General features: G+C 47.7%; 4 non-coding genes across 4 annotated transcripts; 1 reads left to right on the top strand and 3 right to left on the bottom strand.

The window, feature by feature from the left end:
• Positions 1-546: 546 nt before the first annotated feature.
• On the top strand, positions 547-710 carry LOC141421879 (U1 spliceosomal RNA). Its single transcript, XR_012446569.1, has one exon. It is a non-coding gene; the product is annotated as a U1 spliceosomal RNA (small nuclear RNA).
• Positions 711-5,437: 4,727 nt separating this feature from the next.
• Positions 5,438-5,601, bottom strand: LOC141421880 (U1 spliceosomal RNA). The gene has a single exon (XR_012446570.1). It is a non-coding gene; the product is annotated as a U1 spliceosomal RNA (small nuclear RNA).
• A 6,265-nt stretch (positions 5,602-11,866) lies between these two features.
• On the bottom strand, positions 11,867-12,030 carry LOC141421881 (U1 spliceosomal RNA). The gene has a single exon (XR_012446571.1). It is a non-coding gene; the product is annotated as a U1 spliceosomal RNA (small nuclear RNA).
• Positions 12,031-18,287: 6,257 nt separating this feature from the next.
• On the bottom strand, positions 18,288-18,451 carry LOC141421882 (U1 spliceosomal RNA). The gene has a single exon (XR_012446572.1). It is a non-coding gene; the product is annotated as a U1 spliceosomal RNA (small nuclear RNA).
• Positions 18,452-23,179: the final 4,728 nt, after the last annotated feature.

The following is a 23,179-nucleotide window of genomic DNA, read 5'->3' on the forward strand; positions in this document are numbered from 1 at the left end:
AGCTCTCAGTACTCAGAGCTGAAGGAGGGGAAGAGGGGACTCTGTCACCGTGTCCCGCGAGGACGAGTTCCGTGGGACTGGCGAGAGCAGCAGGGGCTGAAAGTCTCTCTGCGTAAAGGAAGGGGACAGCGGCGCGGACCGCATGCGGCCCCGGCCCCGTGGGGTCCCGCAGGCGTTGGCGGGGGTCGCGAGGCCCGGTCCCCTCGGGGGTCCCCTCCGTTCCCAGAGCCGACACCGCGCGCACCTTCGCCGGACGGACTCGGGACCCCAGATCGCCTGCCTGTCCCTTAGTAGGCGGGTGTCGGGGAGGGGACGTCGGCACAGAGGCGTGGAATATGCAGATATGGCGTCGCTCAGAGGCCGCCGGTCCCTGTCATTTCGGACCTAACGTCCCGCGTGGACGACAGCTCCACGGTACCGGGGTCCTGTCCTTAGTGGCGACAGGAGCACCAGGGGGCGCGCGGGGGCGGAGGGCGCGTGTCGCGGTGACCGTGAGTGAGGAGTGGGGCGCCAGCGAGGGCGTGGGTGGCGCGGAGGGGACAACTCATACTTACCTGGCAGGGGAGATACCATGATCACGAAGGTGGTTTTCCCAGGGCGAGGCTTATCCATTGCACTCCGGATGTGCTGACCCCTGCGATTTCCCCAAATGTGGGAAACTCGACTGCATAATTTGTGGTAGTGGGGGACTGCGTTCGCGCTCTCCCCTGATCTTACAGTGAAAAAACAGTGGTATTTGCTAATCTTTGTAGTTGGAGAAATCTTAATTTCATGTATAGTCTTACATTGAGATAAACAGCTTCTGACGCCCTGTTTCAAAAATGCTGCATGTCATATAGGGTTGTTGGAGTGGCTTAAGTTGGGGCAGCAACAGGCTTTTAATTCCTTTCTATTTCTGTTTTATTGTGGGCAAGCGCAGACCTGGCAAAGGAACTCACGCTGTGAGAGTGTGCCTGGCAAGTGTGAAGTCCTGAGTTCAAACCCCAAGGCCACTAGAAGGACAAAAACAAGAAACAAGCCGGGCGCTGGGGGCTCATACCTGTAATCCTAGCTACTCAGGAGGCAGAGATGAGGAGAATCAACAGAAACCAGCTCAGGCAAATTGTTTCTGAGATCCTATCTCGAAAAATCCCATCACAAACATAGGTCTGGTGGAGTGGCTCAAGGAAGACCCTGAGTTCAAGCCCCGGTACAATAAAAAAAGAAAAAACCTTCAAACTAGCCAGAGCAAAATAGATCTGAGGTGCCGCAGGTCCTGCAGGTCCTGCAGGTCTCACCAAAACAAAAAACAAGAAGCAAAGATTATTGAGTAAACCTGAGGGAAACGGACTCTAAAATTCAACAGGGTCACTGTTTTATTCTTTTTCTTTCTTTCTTTCTGCCTTTTTCACCATCAGTTTTGAGCAGAGAAAAACAGGAAGTTAGAAATGCTACCCACACGACTTTGAGCGATAATCTCTCTTTTTAAATTTCTTTTTATTTTTTGCAGCCTGGGTCAGGCACTCTCACCATTTGAGTGACTCTGTCACTCCTACTGTAGAGAAAGTGGCAGTAAAATTCAATGAATATTGGATCACCAAGTCCTGGGGTAAATCAGTGTACAGTGCACACCTTGCACGTGTGAGACTTTGGCTTCAATCTCCAGCACAACAAAATAAATGAAATTGGAAATTAATAAAAAGGAAAAAAATACCCATCAGGTGCAACAGGACCCGGTCAATTTCTATGAGTGCCCCATTAGTCCCAGATCACATTCAATCCTGTTGGCTCTCCCACCTTAACAGTGCAGGGGAGGGGGAAGAGACACTCTTGGAGGTGGAATCTGAGCTAAGACATGCAGTGACCCTGAGCCAGGGTTGGAGGCACACAAACCCCTGTCCTCCGCAGAGCAGGTAGTTTATCGGCTACCTCCTTCCCTTTCCCTTTCCCTTTCCCTTTCCCTTTCCCTTTCCCTTTCCCTTTCCTTTTCCATTTCCCTTTCCCTTTCCCAGGAGTTGATCTGAGGCAGAGAGGCATAAAGAGATGCTGGAAGACCAGAGCGAGGGTGAGCAGGACAGCAGAGAAAAGAAATAGAGGGTCTGTGGAAGAGAAATGACCTTAATTCTTGACTTTCTCCTCCACTTTTCAATCATTTTAAGGATTCTCATCCTATAAAGATCAAGAATCCATGCGACTGGAGGTGTGACTCAGGAGGTAAAGCACATGAGTTCAAACCCCATTCCCCCCCCTTCTAAAAATAAAATCCATTTGCCTTGGAGCCCAAGAATCCTGGAAAAAACATTAATGAGTTGAGGCTCTCATATGTATGGCTGTAAACACGACACACATTACCCATTTAGAAGGGAGTCTGGCAAGCAACATTTCTAGATTCCTCTATTTTTCTACCCTAACGTGCCTGTGGCTCACTCCTGTAATCCTAGCTATTTGGAAGACTGAGCTCAAGAGGATGGTGGTTTAAGGCCATCCCAGGCAAATAGTTCGAGAACCCCATCTCCAAATAACTACAGCAAAATGAGCTGGAGGCGTGGCTTAAGCATTTGCATGCAGGAAGCCTTGAGTCAAATCCCAGGCCCTCCATCCTTCCCAAAACAGCCGATAGTGACCCTGATGGGGATTTTAGAGCCTATACCCCTGGTGCTTATAAAATAATATCTTGATATTGGAGCTGTGAGGGAGACTTTGGTATACCTCAGGGCGTCTTTCCTGACTGTTGTGTGGCCACAAGACTTTTTCAGCCGATGCATTCAAACTGCCCACAACGCCAGAATTTTTGGGAAAGTAAATAAAAATAAAATGTGCTCATTTTAAAAGCATTAACATAGGGCACCACCGGGTGGCTCATGCCTTAATCCTAGCTACTCAGGAGGAAGAGATCAGGAGGATCAAGTTTGAAGCCAGCCCGGGACAGCTTGCAGATCCTATCTCAGAAAAACGCATCACAGAAGAAGGGCTGGTGGAGTGGCTCAAGGTGTAGGCCCTGAGTTCAAACCCCAGTACGGAAAAAATAAAAATAAAGAAATAAACTAAAACTGAGACAAGCTGGTAGCTGCAACTTGGGGCTGCCACCTGAGCTAAACTCCCAGGGAGACAGAGCAACATCCCTTCCATGATGCTCCCATCTCCTAGAGGGACCTTTAGGCCCTAAGGAAATCTGCAGTGGGGCTGGAAGTGTAGCTCAGTGGTACAGAGTACTGAGCATCAGCAGACCCTGGTTCAGTCCCCAGCACCAATAGTAATACTGATAATAATAATAACAATAAAAACAAAGGGCCGGTGGAGTGGCTCAAGTGCTATAGTGCCTGCCTAGCAAGTGTGAGGCCCTGAGTTCAAACCCCAGAAGTGAAAATAAATAAATAAATAATACAAAATTAAAAACTTAACAACCTAGTCGGGCTGGTGACTCATGCCTGGAATCCTAGCTGCTCTGGAGGCAGAAATAAGGAGGATGAAGGTTCTAAAGGCAGTGCGGTCAAATAGTTTGGGAGACCCTATTTCAAAAATATCCAAGACAAAAAAGGGCTAGTGGAATGACTCACGTGGTACAGCACCTAAATTCAATCCCCGGTACTGCAAAAACAAACAGCAACAAAAAAAAATCTTGGTCCTTCCTCCCTCTTTTTTAATTTTTTGTTTTGAGTTTGAACTCAGAACTTGCTAGGCAGGCACTCATACCTCTGAGCCACACATCCAGCCCTCTTTTCCCTTTTGTGGGTACGGTGCTGCTGTGTGGCCCGGTCAAACTCAGGGGTTTCCTGATTGCTAGACGGGGACGTGGAGGCCCCAGTTGCTAGGACACGCTTCCAACCTTTTTGCTCTGGTTCTTTTGAAGATAAGGTCTTGCTTTTTGCCCCAACGGGCCAAGACCGCTACCCTATTTTAAGCTTCCGTGTCACTGGGATGACAGGCGTGTTCCACCATGTAGCAGAGAGGAGGATCAAAAGAAAACATCCTAGACCTGAGTCCTGAGAAAGTAGGGGAGGCAGGGATGGCATAGCAGAGAGAGAAACCCTGTGAAATCTGAACACGAGGAAAGTCACGTAGCACTAGGATAAAGTAGCTAATAAAATTAACTATAATCATATATGGATTAGACCTTGCTTTTTGCTTCTGTAACCTGCTTGCAAGGGTGTATAGGGTGAGATTCCCTTGTTCTTGGGGCTCAGCCTTTGGACATGAGTCCTTGAGTCTGTGCAGGCACAATAAAGCGGTGCTTGCAACAACTTCCTGCAACAACCACGCCCAGTTTTTGTCCAGGCTGGCTGACCAGGAACTGAGATCCTTCTTTTCGCAGCCTCACGCATAGCTCAGGGTGCCAAGGGCACACCACCTGGCCCAGCTAATATTTTGAAATGGAGTCTGCAGATCACCCTGCTGGGATTGGCCTCCATCCATGCAATCGCCATCCTAAATTGCTAGGATTGATGTGAGTCACCAGTGCCCTGCTTTTGTCTTTCTTCCCCGCCCCCCCCCCCCAATTCTGGGATTTGAACTCAGGGCCTACACCTTGAGCCTCTCCACCAGCCCTTTTTCCAGATAAGGTCTGGCAGAACTATTTTGCCCGGGCTGCCTTTGAACTGCGCTCCTCCAGATCTCTGCCTCTGAGTAGCTAGGATTACAGGTGTGAGCCACCGGTGCCCAGCTTGTTTTGTCTTCACTACACATGCCTAGTGAGCGTGAGCTGAGCTGAGGCTTGAGCACATGGATTTACGATGGTGACATGGCAATATTACCACGGGAGCAAAGTTCCACATCAGGATGGTGGCTCCAAATATCCGTCTCTCATTTCTTCCCAGGGTCATGCTCAAAACCAGAAAATTCCCTCCTTCCAGCACTCATAGGCCCTTTGCAGTTGGCAGGGGCAGTCTTGCCCCAACAACCAAGTCCATCAGAAAAAGTACATGTGCCCAGCTCTTGAGGGCCCAGTAGTTAGGCCTTCGCTACCATCACTACTCCTTCACAAAGACCACCCTCCTACTGTTGCAAAGTGGGGTGGGCACTTGTGTGCATCCCTATGGGATGGATTGATTTTATGGACTCCACCTCCTCCTGGCAGACCTTCCAAGCCTCCGAGCCTGCGCTAGGATCAATGGCCATACCCCATTTATTATTGACTTCCAGATTTCTGTATTATTTTCTCCCCAGAGTGCCTGGCTCGTCGGTGACTGCCCTGCCCGGGTCCTTGTGGCAAAAACCAGGAGTGCTGTTCTAAGTCACCCGACCGACCGTACTCAACATCACACCCCAGCCTAGGTAACAGAACTACTAAGCTCACGCCCACATAACTGTCTTCTTAGCTTACGTCCAAATCATTTATACTTCTAAAACTCTAGCTACTCATGTCCGTATCACAGTAATGGAAGCATAAACACCTTAGAACTGGGTTATCCCACAAGTAACAAAGAGACGCCACCGCTACCTATTCTTGTTACCGTAAGACCAGGGGAGAGCGCGAACGCAGTCCCCCACTACCACAAATTATGCAGTCGAGTTTCCCACATTTGGGGAAATCGCAGGGGTCAGCACATCCGGAGTGCAATGGATAAGCCTCGCCCTGGGAAAACCACCTTCGTGATCATGGTATCTCCCCTGCCAGGTAAGTATGAGTTGTCCCCTCCGCGCCACCCACGCCCTCGCTGGCGCCCCACTCCTCACTCACGGTCACCGCGACACGCGCCCTCCGCCCCCGCGCGTCCTCTGGTGCTCTAGTCCCTGCTCAGGACAGGACTCCGGTACAGTGGAGCTGTCGTCCACGCGGGACGTGAGGCTCGAAGTGACATGGACAGGGGACTCTGCGGGAAGCCAAATCTGCATAGTCCACGCCTCTGTGTCAATGTTTTTCCCTCCTCCTCCGGGACACCAGAGGTCCCGGTCCCGGCCGGCGCAGGTGAGCCAGGCATCCCTTGTGGGAAACCCAGGAGAGCCCCGAGGAATCCCCACCTCGGGAATCCCCACCAGCCCCTGGGGTCTGGCAGAGTGGCTCAAGCTGCAGAGCGCCTGTCTAGCAAGCGTGAGTCCCTGAGCTCAAACTCCAGTACTACAAAAAAAAAAAAAAAAAAAAAGTTGTGAATAGTGTTATAATACTTAAATATATTTATTCTTGGATAATTTTTTCTTATACGATCCTAATGACTATCTAGGGGACTTACTATTTTCAACATAAATTTATAACAAACTAACTTGAATTAATATCAACTGAGGTTAAATAGCACGCAGAACTCTGCTCCTCTACAGAGGTTTTTTATTTGTAGTCATAAAATAAAGAGAACAAAGGGAACTGGGCTACGGTGACCATGCCTGTAATCCTAGCCACTGGGTAGGCAGAGATCAGGATGATAGCGCCTCAACCCTATTTGGAAAATGCACAACACAAAAAAAGGGCTGGTGGAGTGACTCCAGAGGTAGAGTGCCCCTGGTGAGGTCCAGAGTTCAAACTCCAGCACTGCCAAAAAAGAGGAAAAAGAAAAGGGAAAGAGAAAGTAACAAAGTAAATCTTGTAAAAAAAAAAAAAACTTTCAAAGCAACAATATGGCAACACAGTTACAATACAGACATATCCCCTGGCAAATTGAAACTTTTCAAGTATATATATATATGTATTCCTCCAGCCAGAAAGGTATCAAGATATCATAAAACCATCAAACATGTTATTAAAATATTGGAAATTTCTTTCTTTTCTCTCTCTATTCGTGTGTGTGTGTGTGTGTGTGTGTGTGTGTGTCTTTGTGTGACAAGGTCTCACTAGCATAGTCCCTGCTGGCCACAAATTCAAGATCCACCTGCATCAGCCTCTGCACTGCTGTGATTACACTTGTGTGTCACTATTCCAGGAACAGCAGCAGAAATTTCTTAGAAATTGATTTGTGTGTGTGCACAAGTGTGTGTGTGTGTGTGTGTGTGTGTGTGTGTGTATGTGTATGCGTGTGCGTGCGCACTGGGGATGAAACCCAGGGCCTCCCTCGTGTGCAGCAGGTGCTGTACTGCGCAGCTTGTGCTTCCGTGCCATTCACAGAATAGCACGTCATACACTGGGTCCCAGCTCTCCTTACATGCAGCCTATAGAAAGCTCAGAGGCAAGTAGGCGGGAAGGACATTTTCCTCATGGACTATGCAGAAGTCCTCTCAAGCTCTGAGACCTGATATCTCTGGGGAAATCACTGCCCTCCTCCAGTTTTTTGTGTTGTTGTTGTATTGTACTTTGTTTTTCTAGTTCTAGAGTTGGGACCAAACCCAGGATCTCACACATGCTAGGCAAGCACTCTGTCACTGTTTCATTTTATAGACAAGAAAACTGATCCTTGCACAGGAAATAGAGTTCAATCATAGAGCATTTGCCTAGAAAACTGATCCTCAGCCAGGAGTGGTGGTGCACACCTAATTCCAGCACTAGGGAGGCGGAGGCAGGAGGATCAGGAGTTTAAGAGCAGCTTGAGCTCCATAGGAAGAGCCTGTCGAAAAACAAAAAAAGAGCCAGGCACCACCGATGGTTCACGCCTGTAATCCTCACTACTCAGGAGGCAGAGATCAGGAGGATCGAGGTTTGAAGCCTACTGGGCTATTAGTTCACAAGAGTCTGTCTCAAAAACCCCATCACAAAAATAGGGCTGGTGGAGTAGCTCAAGTAAAGGCCCTGAGTTCAAACCCCAGTACTGTCAAAAAAAATAATAATAATAAGTTATGGGTTGGGGTGTGGCCCAAGTGGTAGAGTACCTACCTAGCAAGCATGAGGCCCTAAGCCTAAATCCAACTACTGCCTCAAAAAATAAACATATACAGTTGAGTTATTATAAAAATAAATAAATAAATAAATAAATAAATAAACCTAACCCCTGGACCCAACTCTGGCTTCCTGTCTTGTCATATGACTTTTTAAATTTCTTTTTATTTTTTGCAGCCTGGGTCAGGCACTCTCACCATCTGAGTGACTCTGTCACTCCTACTGTAGAGAAAGTGGCAGTAAAATTCAATGAATATTGGATCACCAAGTCCTGGGGTAAATCAGTGTACAGTGCACACCTTGCACGTGTGAGACTTTGGCTTCAATCTCCAGCACAACAAAATAAATGAAATTGGAAATTAATAAAAAGGAAAAAAATACCCATCAGGTGCAACAGGACCCGGTCAATTTCTATGAGTGCCCCATTAGTCCCAGATCACATTCAATCCTGTTGGCTCTCCCACCTTAACAGTGCAGGGGAGGGGGAAGAGACACTCTTGGAGGTGGAATCTGAGCTAAGACATGCAGTGACCCTGAGCCAGGGTTGGAGGCACACAAACCCCTGTCCTCCGCAGAGCAGGTAGTTTATCGGCTACCTCCTTCCCTTTCCCTTTCCCTTTCCCTTTCCCTTTCCCTTTCCCTTTCCTTTTCCATTTCCCTTTCCCTTTCCCAGGAGTTGATCTGAGGCAGAGAGGCATAAAGAGATGCTGGAAGACCAGAGCGAGGGTGAGCAGGACAGCAGAGAAAAGAAATAGAGGGTCTGTGGAAGAGAAATGACCTTAATTCTTGACTTTCTCCTCCACTTTTCAATCATTTTAAGGATTCTCATCCTATAAAGATCAAGAATCCATGCGACTGGAGGTGTGACTCAGGAGGTAAAGCACATGAGTTCAAACCCCATTCCCCCCCCCCTCTAAAAATAAAATCCATTTGCCTTGGAGCCCAAGAATCCTGGAAAAAACATTAATGAGTTGAGGCTCTCATATGTATGGCTGTAAACACGACACACATTACCCATTTAGAAGGGAGTCTGGCAAGCAACATTTCTAGATTCCTCTATTTTTCTACCCTAACGTGCCTGTGGCTCACTCCTGTAATCCTAGCTATTTGGAAGACTGAGCTCAAGAGGATGGTGGTTTAAGGCCATCCCAGGCAAATAGTTCGAGAACCCCATCTCCAAATAACTACAGCAAAATGAGCTGGAGGCGTGGCTTAAGCATTTGCATGCAGGAAGCCTTGAGTCAAATCCCAGGCCCTCCATCCTTCCCAAAACAGCCGATAGTGACCCTGATGGGGATTTTAGAGCCTATACCCCTGGTGCTTATAAAATAATATCTTGATATTGGAGCTGTGAGGGAGACTTTGGTATACCTCAGGGCGTCTTTCCTGACTGTTGTGTGGCCACAAGACTTTTTCAGCCGATGCATTCAAACTGCCCACAACGCCAGAATTTTTGGGAAAGTAAATAAAAATAAAATGTGCTCATTTTAAAAGCATTAACATAGGGCACCACCGGGTGGCTCATGCCTTAATCCTAGCTACTCAGGAGGAAGAGATCAGGAGGATCAAGTTTGAAGCCAGCCCGGGACAGCTTGCAGATCCTATCTCAGAAAAACGCATCACAGAAGAAGGGCTGGTGGAGTGGCTCAAGGTGTAGGCCCTGAGTTCAAACCCCAGTACGGAAAAAATAAAAATAAAGAAATAAACTAAAACTGAGACAAGCTGGTAGCTGCAACTTGGGGCTGCCACCTGAGCTAAACTCCCAGGGAGACAGAGCAACATCCCTTCCATGATGCTCCCATCTCCTAGAGGGACCTTTAGGCCCTAAGGAAATCTGCAGTGGGGCTGGAAGTGTAGCTCAGTGGTACAGAGTACTGAGCATCAGCAGACCCTGGTTCAGTCCCCAGCACCAATAGTAATACTGATAATAATAATAACAATAAAAACAAAGGGCCGGTGGAGTGGCTCAAGTGCTATAGTGCCTGCCTAGCAAGTGTGAGGCCCTGAGTTCAAACCCCAGAAGTGAAAATAAATAAATAAATAATACAAAATTAAAAACTTAACAACCTAGTCGGGCTGGTGACTCATGCCTGGAATCCTAGCTGCTCTGGAGGCAGAAATAAGGAGGATGAAGGTTCTAAAGGCAGTGCGGTCAAATAGTTTGGGAGACCCTATTTCAAAAATATCCAAGACAAAAAAGGGCTAGTGGAATGACTCACGTGGTACAGCACCTAAATTCAATCCCCGGTACTGCAAAAACAAACAGCAACAAAAAAAAATCTTGGTCCTTCCTCCCTCTTTTTTAATTTTTTGTTTTGAGTTTGAACTCAGAACTTGCTAGGCAGGCACTCATACCTCTGAGCCACACATCCAGCCCTCTTTTCCCTTTTGTGGGTACGGTGCTGCTGTGTGGCCCGGTCAAACTCAGGGGTTTCCTGATTGCTAGACGGGGACGTGGAGGCCCCAGTTGCTAGGACACGCTTCCAACCTTTTTGCTCTGGTTCTTTTGAAGATAAGGTCTTGCTTTTTGCCCCAACGGGCCAAGACCGCTACCCTATTTTAAGCTTCCGTGTCACTGGGATGACAGGCGTGTTCCACCATGTAGCAGAGAGGAGGATCAAAAGAAAACATCCTAGACCTGAGTCCTGAGAAAGTAGGGGAGGCAGGGATGGCATAGCAGAGAGAGAAACCCTGTGAAATCTGAACACGAGGAAAGTCACGTAGCACTAGGATAAAGTAGCTAATAAAATTAACTATAATCATATATGGATTAGACCTTGCTTTTTGCTTCTGTAACCTGCTTGCAAGGGTGTATAGGGTGAGATTCCCTTGTTCTTGGGGCTCAGCCTTTGGACATGAGTCCTTGAGTCTGTGCAGGCACAATAAAGCGGTGCTTGCGGCTGAAAGGCCTATGAGTCTCCTAGCTCAGCTAACAACTTCCTGCAACAACCACGCCCAGTTTTTGTCCAGGCTGGCTGACCAGGAACTGAGATCCTTCTTTTCGCAGCCTCACGCATAGCTCAGGGTGCCAAGGGCACACCACCTAGCCCAGCTAATATTTTGAAATGGAGTCTGCAGATCACCCTGCTGGGATTGGCCTCCATCCATGCAATCGCCATCCTAAATTGCTAGGATTGATGTGAGTCACCAGTGCCCTGCTTTTGTCTTTCTTCCCCGCCCCCCCCCCCAATTCTGGGATTTGAACTCAGGGCCTACACCTTGAGCCTCTCCACCAGCCCTTTTTCCAGATAAGGTCTGGCAGAACTATTTTGCCCGGGCTGCCTTTGAACTGCGCTCCTCCAGATCTCTGCCTCTGAGTAGCTAGGATTACAGGTGTGAGCCACCGGTGCCCAGCTTGTTTTGTCTTCACTACACATGCCTAGTGAGCGTGAGCTGAGCTGAGGCTTGAGCACATGGATTTACGATGGTGACATGGCAATATTACCACGGGAGCAAAGTTCCACATCAGGATGGTGGCTCCAAATATCCGTCTCTCATTTCTTCCCAGGGTCATGCTCAAAACCAGAAAATTCCCTCCTTCCAGCACTCATAGGCCCTTTGCAGTTGGCAGGGGCAGTCTTGCCCCAACAACCAAGTCCATCAGAAAAAGTACATGTGCCCAGCTCTTGAGGGCCCAGTAGTTAGGCCTTCGCTACCATCACTACTCCTTCACAAAGACCACCCTCCTACTGTTGCAAAGTGGGGTGGGCACTTGTGTGCATCCCTATGGGATGGATTGATTTTATGGACTCCACCTCCTCCTGGCAGACCTTCCAAGCCTCCGAGCCTGCGCTAGGATCAATGGCCATACCCCATTTATTATTGACTTCCAGATTTCTGTATTATTTTCTCCCCAGAGTGCCTGGCTCGTCGGTGACTGCCCTGCCCGGGTCCTTGTGGCAAAAACCAGGAGTGCTGTTCTAAGTCACCCGACCGACCGTACTCAACATCACACCCCAGCCTAGGTAACAGAACTACTAAGCTCACGCCCACATAACTGTCTTCTTAGCTTACGTCCAAATCATTTATACTTCTAAAACTCTAGCTACTCATGTCCGTATCACAGTAATGGAAGCATAAACACCTTAGAACTGGGTTATCCCACAAGTAACAAAGAGACGCCACCGCTACCTATTCTTGTTACCGTAAGACCAGGGGAGAGCGCGAACGCAGTCCCCCACTACCACAAATTATGCAGTCGAGTTTCCCACATTTGGGGAAATCGCAGGGGTCAGCACATCCGGAGTGCAATGGATAAGCCTCGCCCTGGGAAAACCACCTTCGTGATCATGGTATCTCCCCTGCCAGGTAAGTATGAGTTGTCCCCTCCGCGCCACCCACGCCCTCGCTGGCGCCCCACTCCTCACTCACGGTCACCGCGACACGCGCCCTCCGCCCCCGCGCGTCCTCTGGTGCTCTAGTCCCTGCTCAGGACAGGACTCCGGTACAGTGGAGCTGTCGTCCACGCGGGACGTGAGGCTCGAAGTGACATGGACAGGGGACTCTGCGGGAAGCCAAATCTGCATAGTCCACGCCTCTGTGTCAATGTTTTTCCCTCCTCCTCCGGGACACCAGAGGTCCCGGTCCAGGCCGGCGCAGGTGAGCCAGGCATCCCTTGTGGGAAACCCAGGAGAGCCCCGAGGAATCCCCACCTCGGGAATCCCCACCAGCCCCTGGGGTCTGGCAGAGTGGCTCAAGCTGCAGAGCGCCTGTCTAGCAAGCGTGAGTCCCTGAGCTCAAACTCCAGTACTACAAAAAAAAAAAAAAAAAGTTGTGAATAGTGTTATAATACTTAAATATATTTATTCTTGGATAATTTTTTCTTATACGATCCTAATGACTATCTAGGGGACTTACTATTTTCAACATAAATTTATAACAAACTAACTTGAATTAATATCAACTGAGGTTAAATAGCACGCAGAACTCTGCTCCTCTACAGAGGTTTTTTATTTGTAGTCATAAAATAAAGAGAACAAAGGGAACTGGGCTACGGTGACCATGCCTGTAATCCTAGCCACTGGGTAGGCAGAGATCAGGATGATAGCGCCTCAACCCTATTTGGAAAATGCACAACACAAAAAAAGGGCTGGTGGAGTGACTCCAGAGGTAGAGTGCCCCTGGTGAGGTCCAGAGTTCAAACTCCAGCACTGCCAAAAAAGAGGAAAAAGAAAAGGGAAAGAGAAAGTAACAAAGTAAATCTTGTAAAAAAAAAAAAACTTTCAAAGCAACAATATGGCAACACAGTTACAATACAGACATATCCCCTGGCAAATTGAAACTTTTCAAGTATATATATATGTATTCCTCCAGCCAGAAAGGTATCAAGATATCATAAAACCATCAAACATGTTATTAAAATATTGGAAATTTCTTTCTTTTCTCTCTCTATTCGTGTGTGTGTGTGTGTGTGTGTGTGTGTGTGTGTGTGTCTTTGTGTGACAAGGTCTCACTAGCATAGTCCCTGCTGGCCACAAATTCAAGATCCACCTGCATCAGCCTCTGCACTGCTGTGATTACACTTGTGTGTCACTATTCCAGGAACAGCAGCAGAAATTTCTTAGAAATTGATTTGTGTGTGTGCACACGTGTGTGTGTGTGTGTGTGTGTGTGTGTGTATGCGTGTGCGTGCGCACTGGGGATGAAACCCAGGGCCTCCCTCGTGTGCAGCAGGCGCTGTACTGCGCAGCTTGTGCTTCCGTGCCATTCACAGAATAGCACGTCATACACTGGGTCCCAGCTCTCCTTACATGCAGCCTATAGAAAGCTCAGAGGCAAGTAGGCGGGAAGGACATTTTCCTCATGGACTATGCAGAAGTCCTCTCAAGCTCTGAGACCTGATATCTCTGGGGAAATCACTGCCCTCCTCCAGTTTTTTGTGTTGTTGTTGTATTGTACTTTGTTTTTCTAGTTCTAGAGTTGGGACCAAACCCAGGATCTCACACATGCTAGGCAAGCACTCTGTCACTGTTTCATTTTATAGACAAGAAAACTGATCCTTGCACAGGAAATAGAGTTCAATCATAGAGCATTTGCCTAGAAAACTGATCCTCAGCCAGGAGTGGTGGTGCACACCTAATTCCAGCACTAGGGAGGCGGAGGCAGGAGGATCAGGAGTTTAAGAGCAGCTTGAGCTCCATAGGAAGAGCCTGTCGAAAAACAAAAAAAGAGCCAGGCACCACCGATGGTTCACGCCTGTAATCCTCACTACTCAGGAGGCAGAGATCAGGAGGATCGAGGTTTGAAGCCTACTGGGCTATTAGTTCACAAGAGTCTGTCTCAAAAACCCCATCACAAAAATAGGGCTGGTGGAGTAGCTCAAGTAAAGGCCCTGAGTTCAAACCCCAGTACTGTCAAAAAAAATAATAATAATAAGTTATGGGTTGGGGTGTGGCCCAAGTGGTAGAGTACCTACCTAGCAAGCATGAGGCCCTAAGCCTAAATCCAACTACTGCCTCAAAAAATAAACATATACAGTTGAGTTATTATAAAAATAAATAAATAAATAAATAAATAAATAAACCTAACCCCTGGACCCAACTCTGGCTTCCTGTCTTGTCATATGACTTTTTAAATTTCTTTTTATTTTTTGCAGCCTGGGTCAGGCACTCTCACCATCTGAGTGACTCTGTCACTCCTACTGTAGAGAAAGTGGCAGTAAAATTCAATGAATATTGGATCACCAAGTCCTGGGGTAAATCAGTGTACAGTGCACACCTTGCACGTGTGAGACTTTGGCTTCAATCTCCAGCACAACAAAATAAATGAAATTGGAAATTAATAAAAAGGAAAAAAATACCCATCAGGTGCAACAGGACCCGGTCAATTTCTATGAGTGCCCCATTAGTCCCAGATCACATTCAATCCTGTTGGCTCTCCCACCTTAACAGTGCAGGGGAGGGGGAAGAGACACTCTTGGAGGTGGAATCTGAGCTAAGACATGCAGTGACCCTGAGCCAGGGTTGGAGGCACACAAACCCCTGTCCTCCGCAGAGCAGGTAGTTTATCGGCTACCTCCTTCCCTTTCCCTTTCCCTTTCCCTTTCCCTTTCCCTTTCCCTTTCCTTTTCCATTTCCCTTTCCCTTTCCCAGGAGTTGATCTGAGGCAGAGAGGCATAAAGAGATGCTGGAAGACCAGAGCGAGGGTGAGCAGGACAGCAGAGAAAAGAAATAGAGGGTCTGTGGAAGAGAAATGACCTTAATTCTTGACTTTCTCCTCCACTTTTCAATCATTTTAAGGATTCTCATCCTATAAAGATCAAGAATCCATGCGACTGGAGGTGTGACTCAGGAGGTAAAGCACATGAGTTCAAACCCCATTCCCCCCCCCTCTAAAAATAAAATCCATTTGCCTTGGAGCCCAAGAATCCTGGAAAAAACATTAATGAGTTGAGGCTCTCATATGTATGGCTGTAAACACGACACACATTACCCATTTAGAAGGGAGTCTGGCAAGCAACATTTCTAGATTCCTCTATTTTTCTACCCTAACGTGCCTGTGGCTCACTCCTGTAATCCTAGCTATTTGGAAGACTGAGCTCAAGAGGATGGTGGTTTAAGGCCATCCCAGGCAAATAGTTCGAGAACCCCATCTCCAAATAACTACAGCAAAATGAGCTGGAGGCGTGGCTTAAGCATTTGCATGCAGGAAGCCTTGAGTCAAATCCCAGGCCCTCCATCCTTCCCAAAACAGCCGATAGTGACCCTGATGGGGATTTTAGAGCCTATACCCCTGGTGCTTATAAAATAATATCTTGATATTGGAGCTGTGAGGGAGACTTTGGTATACCTCAGGGCGTCTTTCCTGACTGTTGTGTGGCCACAAGACTTTTTCAGCCGATGCATTCAAACTGCCCACAACGCCAGAATTTTTGGGAAAGTAAATAAAAATAAAATGTGCTCATTTTAAAAGCATTAACATAGGGCACCACCGGGTGGCTCATGCCTTAATCCTAGCTACTCAGGAGGAAGAGATCAGGAGGATCAAGTTTGAAGCCAGCCCGGGACAGCTTGCAGATCCTATCTCAGAAAAACGCATCACAGAAGAAGGGCTGGTGGAGTGGCTCAAGGTGTAGGCCCTGAGTTCAAACCCCAGTACGGAAAAAATAAAAATAAAGAAATAAACTAAAACTGAGACAAGCTGGTAGCTGCAACTTGGGGCTGCCACCTGAGCTAAACTCCCAGGGAGACAGAGCAACATCCCTTCCATGACGCTCCCATCTCCTAGAGGGACCTTTAGGCCCTAAGGAAATCTGCAGTGGGGCTGGAAGTGTAGCTCAGTGGTACAGAGTACTGAGCATCAGCAGACCCTGGTTCAGTCCCCAGCACCAATAGTAATACTGATAATAATAATAACAATAAAAACAAAGGGCCGGTGGAGTGGCTCAAGTGCTATAGTGCCTGCCTAGCAAGTGTGAGGCCCTGAGTTCAAACCCCAGAAGTGAAAATAAATAAATAAATAATACAAAATTAAAAACTTAACAACCTAGTCGGGCTGGTGACTCATGCCTGGAATCCTAGCTGCTCTGGAGGCAGAAATAAGGAGGATGAAGGTTCTAAAGGCAGTGCGGTCAAATAGTTTGGGAGACCCTATTTCAAAAATATCCAAGACAAAAAAGGGCTAGTGGAATGACTCACGTGGTACAGCACCTAAATTCAATCCCCGGTACTGCAAAAACAAACAGCAACAAAAAAAAATCTTGGTCCTTCCTCCCTCTTTTTTAATTTTTTGCGTTCCTGGGGTTTGAACTCAGAACTTGCTAGGCAGGCACTCATACCTCTGAGCCACACATCCAGCCCTCTTTTCCCTTTTGTGGGTACGGTGCTGCTGTGTGGCCCGGTCAAACTCAGGGGTTTCCTGATTGCTAGACGGGGACGTGGAGGCCCCAGTTGCTAGGACACGCTTCCAACCTTTTTGCTCTGGTTCTTTTGAAGATAAGGTCTTGCTTTTTGCCCCAACGGGCCAAGACCGCTACCCTATTTTAAGCTTCCGTGTCACTGGGATGACAGGCGTGTTCCACCATGTAGCAGAGAGGAGGATCAAAAGAAAACATCCTAGACCTGAGTCCTGAGAAAGTAGGGGAGGCAGGGATGGCATAGCAGAGAGAGAAACCCTGTGAAATCTGAACACGAGGAAAGTCACGTAGCACTAGGATAAAGTAGCTAATAAAATTAACTATAATCATATATGGATTAGACCTTGCTTTTTGCTTCTGTAACCTGCTTGCAAGGGTGTATAGGGTGAGATTCCCTTGTTCTTGGGGCTCAGCCTTTGGACATGAGTCCTTGAGTCTGTGCAGGCACAATAAAGCGGTGCTTGCGGCTGAAAGGCCTATGAGTCTCCTAGCTCAGCTAACAACTTCCTGCAACAACCACGCCCAGTTTTTGTCCAGGCTGGCTGACCAGGAACTGAGATCCTTCTTTTCGCAGCCTCACGCATAGCTCAGGGTGCCAAGGGCACACCACCTGGCCCAGCTAATATTTTGAAATGGAGTCTGCAGATCACCCTGCTGGGATTGGCCTCCATCCATGCAATCGCCATCCTAAATTGCTAGGATTGATGTGAGTCACCAGTGCCCTGCTTTTGTCTTTCTTCCCCGCCCCCCCCCCCAATTCTGGGATTTGAACTCAGGGCCTACACCTTGAGCCTCTCCACCAGCCCTTTTTCCAGATAAGGTCTGGCAGAACTATTTTGCCCGGGCTGCCTTTGAACTGCGCTCCTCCAGATCTCTGCCTCTGAGTAGCTAGGATTACAGGTGTGAGCCACCGGTGCCCAGCTTGTTTTGTCTTCACTACACATGCCTAGTGAGCGTGAGCTGAGCTGAGGCTTGAGCACATGGATTTACGATGGTGACATGGCAATATTACCACGGGAGCAAAGTTCCACATCAGGATGGTGGCTCCAAATATCCGTCTCTCATTTCTTCCCAGGGTCATGCTCAAAACCAGAAAATTCCCTCCTTCCAGCACTCATAGGCCCTTTGCAGTTGGCAGGGGCAGTCTTGCCCCAACAACCAAGTCCATCAGAAAAAGTACATGTGCCCAGCTCTTGAGGGCCCAGTAGTTAGGCCTTCGCTACCATCACTACTCCTTCACAAAGACCACCCTCCTACTGTTGCAAAGTGGGGTGGGCACTTGTGTGCATCCCTATGGGATGGATTGATTTTATGGACTCCACCTCCTCCTGGCAGACCTTCCAAGCCTCCGAGCCTGCGCTAGGATCAATGGCCATACCCCATTTATTATTGACTTCCAGATTTCTGTATTATTTTCTCCCCAGAGTGCCTGGCTCGTCGGTGACTGCCCTGCCCGGGTCCTTGTGGCAAAAACCAGGAGTGCTGTTCTAAGTCACCCGACCGACCGTACTCAACATCACACCCCAGCCTAGGTAACAGAACTACTAAGCTCACGCCCACATAACTGTCTTCTTAGCTTACGTCCAAATCATTTATACTTCTAAAACTCTAGCTACTCATGTCCGTATCACAGTAATGGAAGCATAAACACCTTAGAACTGGGTTATCCCACAAGTAACAAAGAGACGCCACCGCTACCTATTCTTGTTACCGTAAGACCAGGGGAGAGCGCGAACGCAGTCCCCCACTACCACAAATTATGCAGTCGAGTTTCCCACATTTGGGGAAATCGCAGGGGTCAGCACATCCGGAGTGCAATGGATAAGCCTCGCCCTGGGAAAACCACCTTCGTGATCATGGTATCTCCCCTGCCAGGTAAGTATGAGTTGTCCCCTCCGCGCCACCCACGCCCTCGCTGGCGCCCCACTCCTCACTCACGGTCACCGCGACACGCGCCCTCCGCCCCCGCGCGTCCTCTGGTGCTCTAGTCCCTGCTCAGGACAGGACTCCGGTACAGTGGAGCTGTCGTCCACGCGGGACGTGAGGCTCGAAGTGACATGGACAGGGGACTCTGCGGGAAGCCAAATCTGCATAGTCCACGCCTCTGTGTCAATGTTTTTCCCTCCTCCTCCGGGACACCAGAGGTCCCGGTCCAGGCCGGCGCAGGTGAGCCAGGCATCCCTTGTGGGAAACCCAGGAGAGCCCCGAGGAATCCCCACCTCGGGAATCCCCACCAGCCCCTGGGGTCTGGCAGAGTGGCTCAAGCTGCAGAGCGCCTGTCTAGCAAGCGTGAGTCCCTGAGCTCAAACTCCAGTACTACAAAAAAAAAAAAAAAAAGTTGTGAATAGTGTTATAATACTTAAATATATTTATTCTTGGATAATTTTTTCTTATACGATCCTAATGACTATCTAGGGGACTTACTATTTTCAACATAAATTTATAACAAACTAACTTGAATTAATATCAACTGAGGTTAAATAGCACGCAGAACTCTGCTCCTCTACAGAGGTTTTTTATTTGTAGTCATAAAATAAAGAGAACAAAGGGAACTGGGCTACGGTGACCATGCCTGTAATCCTAGCCACTGGGTAGGCAGAGATCAGGATGATAGCGCCTCAACCCTATTTGGAAAATGCACAACACAAAAAAAGGGCTGGTGGAGTGACTCCAGAGGTAGAGTGCCCCTGGTGAGGTCCAGAGTTCAAACTCCAGCACTGCCAAAAAAGAGGAAAAAGAAAAGGGAAAGAGAAAGTAACAAAGTAAATCTTGTAAAAAAAAAAAAACTTTCAAAGCAACAATATGGCAACACAGTTACAATACAGACATATCCCCTGGCAAATTGAAACTTTTCAAGTATATATATATGTATTCCTCCAGCCAGAAAGGTATCAAGATATCATAAAACCATCAAACATGTTATTAAAATATTGGAAATTTCTTTCTTTTCTCTCTCTATTCGTGTGTGTGTGTGTGTGTGTGTGTGTGTGTGTGTGTGTCTTTGTGTGACAAGGTCTCACTAGCATAGTCCCTGCTGGCCACAAATTCAAGATCCACCTGCATCAGCCTCTGCACTGCTGTGATTACACTTGTGTGTCACTATTCCAGGAACAGCAGCAGAAATTTCTTAGAAATTGATTTGTGTGTGTGCACACGTGTGTGTGTGTGTGTGTGTGTGTGTGTGTGTATGCGTGTGCGTGCGCACTGGGGATGAAACCCAGGGCCTCCCTCGTGTGCAGCAGGCGCTGTACTGCGCAGCTTGTGCTTCCGTGCCATTCACAGAATAGCACGTCATACACTGGGTCCCAGCTCTCCTTACATGCAGCCTATAGAAAGCTCAGAGGCAAGTAGGCGGGAAGGACATTTTCCTCATGGACTATGCAGAAGTCCTCTCAAGCTCTGAGACCTGATATCTCTGGGGAAATCACTGCCCTCCTCCAGTTTTTTGTGTTGTTGTTGTATTGTACTTTGTTTTTCTAGTTCTAGAGTTGGGACCAAACCCAGGATCTCACACATGCTAGGCAAGCACTCTGTCACTGTTTCATTTTATAGACAAGAAAACTGATCCTTGCACAGGAAATAGAGTTCAATCATAGAGCATTTGCCTAGAAAACTGATCCTCAGCCAGGAGTGGTGGTGCACACCTAATTCCAGCACTAGGGAGGCGGAGGCAGGAGGATCAGGAGTTTAAGAGCAGCTTGAGCTCCATAGGAAGAGCCTGTCGAAAAACAAAAAAAGAGCCAGGCACCACCGATGGTTCACGCCTGTAATCCTCACTACTCAGGAGGCAGAGATCAGGAGGATCGAGGTTTGAAGCCTACTGGGCTATTAGTTCACAAGAGTCTGTCTCAAAAACCCCATCACAAAAATAGGGCTGGTGGAGTAGCTCAAGTAAAGGCCCTGAGTTCAAACCCCAGTACTGTCAAAAAAAATAATAATAATAAGTTATGGGTTGGGGTGTGGCCCAAGTGGTAGAGTACCTACCTAGCAAGCATGAGGCCCTAAGCCTAAATCCAACTACTGCCTCAAAAAATAAACATATACAGTTGAGTTATTATAAAAATAAATAAATAAATAAATAAATAAATAAACCTAACCCCTGGACCCAACTCTGGCTTCCTGTCTTGTCATATGACTTTTTAAATTTCTTTTTATTTTTTGCAGCCTGGGTCAGGCACTCTCACCATCTGAGTGACTCTGTCACTCCTACTGTAGAGAAAGTGGCAGTAAAATTCAATGAATATTGGATCACCAAGTCCTGGGGTAAATCAGTGTACAGTGCACACCTTGCACGTGTGAGACTTTGGCTTCAATCTCCAGCACAACAAAATAAATGAAATTGGAAATTAATAAAAAGGAAAAAAATACCCATCAGGTGCAACAGGACCCGGTCAATTTCTATGAGTGCCCCATTAGTCCCAGATCACATTCAATCCTGTTGGCTCTCCCACCTTAACAGTGCAGGGGAGGGGGAAGAGACACTCTTGGAGGTGGAATCTGAGCTAAGACATGCAGTGACCCTGAGCCAGGGTTGGAGGCACACAAACCCCTGTCCTCCGCAGAGCAGGTAGTTTATCGGCTACCTCCTTCCCTTTCCCTTTCCCTTTCCCTTTCCCTTTCCCTTTCCCTTTCCTTTTCCATTTCCCTTTCCCTTTCCCAGGAGTTGATCTGAGGCAGAGAGGCATAAAGAGATGCTGGAAGACCAGAGCGAGGGTGAGCAGGACAGCAGAGAAAAGAAATAGAGGGTCTGTGGAAGAGAAATGACCTTAATTCTTGACTTTCTCCTCCACTTTTCAATCATTTTAAGGATTCTCATCCTATAAAGATCAAGAATCCATGCGACTGGAGGTGTGACTCAGGAGGTAAAGCACATGAGTTCAAACCCCATTCCCCCCCCCTCTAAAAATAAAATCCATTTGCCTTGGAGCCCAAGAATCCTGGAAAAAACATTAATGAGTTGAGGCTCTCATATGTATGGCTGTAAACACGACACACATTACCCATTTAGAAGGGAGTCTGGCAAGCAACATTTCTAGATTCCTCTATTTTTCTACCCTAACGTGCCTGTGGCTCACTCCTGTAATCCTAGCTATTTGGAAGACTGAGCTCAAGAGGATGGTGGTTTAAGGCCATCCCAGGCAAATAGTTCGAGAACCCCATCTCCAAATAACTACAGCAAAATGAGCTGGAGGCGTGGCTTAAGCATTTGCATGCAGGAAGCCTTGAGTCAAATCCCAGGCCCTCCATCCTTCCCAAAACAGCCGATAGTGACCCTGATGGGGATTTTAGAGCCTATACCCCTGGTGCTTATAAAATAATATCTTGATATTGGAGCTGTGAGGGAGACTTTGGTATACCTCAGGGCGTCTTTCCTGACTGTTGTGTGGCCACAAGACTTTTTCAGCCGATGCATTCAAACTGCCCACAACGCCAGAATTTTTGGGAAAGTAAATAAAAATAAAATGTGCTCATTTTAAAAGCATTAACATAGGGCACCACCGGGTGGCTCATGCCTTAATCCTAGCTACTCAGGAGGAAGAGATCAGGAGGATCAAGTTTGAAGCCAGCCCGGGACAGCTTGCAGATCCTATCTCAGAAAAACGCATCACAGAAGAAGGGCTGGTGGAGTGGCTCAAGGTGTAGGCCCTGAGTTCAAACCCCAGTACGGAAAAAATAAAAATAAAGAAATAAACTAAAACTGAGACAAGCTGGTAGCTGCAACTTGGGGCTGCCACCTGAGCTAAACTCCCAGGGAGACAGAGCAACATCCCTTCCATGACGCTCCCATCTCCTAGAGGGACCTTTAGGCCCTAAGGAAATCTGCAGTGGGGCTGGAAGTGTAGCTCAGTGGTACAGAGTACTGAGCATCAGCAGACCCTGGTTCAGTCCCCAGCACCAATAGTAATACTGATAATAATAATAACAATAAAAACAAAGGGCCGGTGGAGTGGCTCAAGTGCTATAGTGCCTGCCTAGCAAGTGTGAGGCCCTGAGTTCAAACCCCAGAAGTGAAAATAAATAAATAAATAATACAAAATTAAAAACTTAACAACCTAGTCGGGCTGGTGACTCATGCCTGGAATCCTAGCTGCTCTGGAGGCAGAAATAAGGAGGATGAAGGTTCTAAAGGCAGTGCGGTCAAATAGTTTGGGAGACCCTATTTCAAAAATATCCAAGACAAAAAAGGGCTAGTGGAATGACTCACGTGGTACAGCACCTAAATTCAATCCCCGGTACTGCAAAAACAAACAGCAACAAAAAAAAATCTTGGTCCTTCCTCCCTCTTTTTTAATTTTTTGCGTTCCTGGGGTTTGAACTCAGAACTTGCTAGGCAGGCACTCCTACCTCTGAGCCACACATCCAGCCCTCTTTTCCCTTTTGTGGGTACGGTGCTGCTGTGTGGCCCGGTCAAACTCAGGGGTTTCCTGATTGCTAGACGGGGACGTGGAGGCCCCAGTTGCTAGGACACGCTTCCAACCTTTTTGCTCTGGTTCTTTTGAAGATAAGGTCTTGCTTTTTGCCCCAACGGGCCAAGACCGCTACCCTATTTTAAGCTTCCGTGTCACTGGGATGACAGGCGTGTTCCACCATGTAGCAGAGAGGAGGATCAA

The sequence above is a fragment of the Castor canadensis genome, chromosome 3 (assembly GCF_047511655.1).
Source record: "Castor canadensis chromosome 3, mCasCan1.hap1v2, whole genome shotgun sequence".
NCBI lineage: Eukaryota > Metazoa > Chordata > Mammalia > Rodentia > Castoridae > Castor > Castor canadensis.